This window comes from Suricata suricatta, chromosome 10, assembly GCF_006229205.1.
Source record: "Suricata suricatta isolate VVHF042 chromosome 10, meerkat_22Aug2017_6uvM2_HiC, whole genome shotgun sequence".
Taxonomy (NCBI): Eukaryota; Metazoa; Chordata; class Mammalia; order Carnivora; family Herpestidae; genus Suricata; species Suricata suricatta.
In genome coordinates, this window is record NC_043709.1 from 18574869 (window position 1) to 18577357 (window position 2489).

Below are 2489 nucleotides of genomic sequence, written 5' to 3' on the forward strand. Positions count from 1 at the left end.
TTTGAGAGAAAGAGAGAGAAAGAGAAAGGGAGAGAGATTGATCATGAGCAGGGTAGGGGCAAAGAGAGGGAGACAGAGAATCTCAGGCAGGCTATGCACTGTCAGTGCAAAGCCCCATGTGGGGTTCAAAGTCACAAACTGTGAAATCATGACCCAAGCTGAAAACAAGAGTCAGATGCTTAACCTATTGAGCCTAGGCACCCCAAAATTTAGAGTTTAAAACTGATTAATGTGTACATACTGGTATCTTACATCAGTGGGAAAAATAATTTAATCTGTAAATAGTGAAGGAGTGCATGACCAACAGTTGTGGAGAAAATAAGCCAGATTACTACTTTTGACCATATTTAAAATAAATTCCAGGCTTATTAGAGATTTAAAATAAAAAATAAATCTATAGCACTAAAGAAATATATTTATAAATATATAATCTTAGAGTAATAAAGAAAATGTCACCTAAAGTATATTGGAAAATATTAAACTTGCTACAAAAAATTTTTATTTGGTGAAAGATCACATTAAAAATAAAACTAAAATAGGCAAATGACTAAGAAAAATATATGCAACATATATTTTCCTTTAAGGAAAAGCTTATATTAATCCACAGACAGTTAACAAAGTCATAAGAAGAAAACAAAAATCACTAATAAACAGTAAGAGAAAATTCTCAAAAAAAAAAAGATAAAACTATTTGCCACCCAATAATTAAAAGTAGATCTTAAGAGGCATATCATATTAGAGTATCAAACAGACAAAGCTCTATCTATGTAAGAATACAAGGGACAACTCAGTCGGCTGAGTATTTGACTCTTGGTTTTGGCTCAGCTCATGATCTCAGTTCATAGGATCAAGCCCCATGTTGGGCTTTGCACTGACAGCACGGAGCCTACTTGAAATTCTCTCTCTTCCTCTCCTTCTGTCCTTCCTCTGCTCGTATTTCCTCCTCCCCCTCTCTTTTTTTCTCTCCCTACCTCAATAATAAATAATTCATTCATTCATTTTAAAAAGAATAGGAAAATAGAAACACTCATATGCTAATGGAGGAGTTTAGGTTGGTATAAAAAATTTTTAAGATTTTTTTAATGTTTATTTACTTTTGAGAGGGAGGGAGCGCTGGGAGCCTCACCCGCCTTGCTGGATGACATGGTCACAGCAAGGAAATGGTAGACATTGCGCGGCTCCTGCCACAAGTGATGGAAACTGGCATCTCCTTCTGCTACTACTGCTCATGTAAAATTGAGCCTGTTGCTATTGATTAGGCCTTACAATGTTCCAAATCAGACCAATATTTCCCAGACACCTCATGGGAAGAAGCATATTCCCACCTCTATAAAGAGGAAGTTAAACAAAGCACTGCAGATGTTTGTCAAAAGGCTCTTCTATTGAGCTTCACAAACTTAAGATGTGGATAATAAAGGGGGTTAAAGAACACAAGAATAATGTTTACCCTGGCCCGGAGAAAAGGTCTAATTTAGGAATAAGAAACAAAGAGCCAGGCATAAGTTACTGGGCATACATACATATCCTAATTTGGTGCCCATTGTGAGGATAGGAATGAGTAGTTACAACTTAAACTCCTAGGCAAAGGCCTGCTCATCTAGGGCGGCTATGGCGCTTACACCTTCAACATCAAAGAACAAGGTTGACAAGAGGTTTCCTCTTGTGAGTCAAATAGAATGCCTCCTAGCCCTGTTTCTGCCTGAATTTTAGTGTCCTTGTTATAAAATGTGTTTGCTATCTGCTTCTCACTGAAAACATCCTGCTTTCTTCTTAGTTGCAAGATTTACTACCAGTTCAAACAAATGTGTATGTTATCTGATTTTCACTGAGAATATCCTGTTATCCTATGATGTGTAAGTTACCTCACTGTAATTAGAATAGTTCTGCAAAAATGCCTCTGTAAAACTTGTTTCTGCACCTTTTTCTTTTTTTATTTATATTTTCTTTTTTAATTTATTTATTTTTTAAATAGTTTATTGTCAAATTGTTTTTCATACAACACCCAGTACTCTTCCCCTCAAGTGCCCTCCACCATCACCACCTCCTCTTTTCCCCCCTCCCCCTTCCCCTTCAACCCTCAGTTCATTTTCAGCATTCAATAGTCTCTCAAGTTTTGTGTCCCTCTCTCTCCCCAACTTTCTTTCCCTCTTCCCCTCCCCTTGGTCCTCCATTAGGTTTCTCCTGTTTTCCTGTTAGACCTATGAGTGCAAACATATGGTATCTGTCCTCCTCTGCCTGACTTATTTCGCTTAGCATGACACCCTCAAGGTCCATCCACTTTCCTACAAATGGCCTTATTTCATTCTTTCTCATTGCCTGTAATACTCCATTGTGTATATATATCACATCTTCTTGATCCACTCATCAGATGATGGACATTTAGGCTCTTTCCATGTTTTGGCTATTGTTGACAGTGCTGCTATGAACATTGGGGTACATGTGACCCTATGCATCAGCACTTCTGTATCCCTTGGGTAAATCCCTAGCAG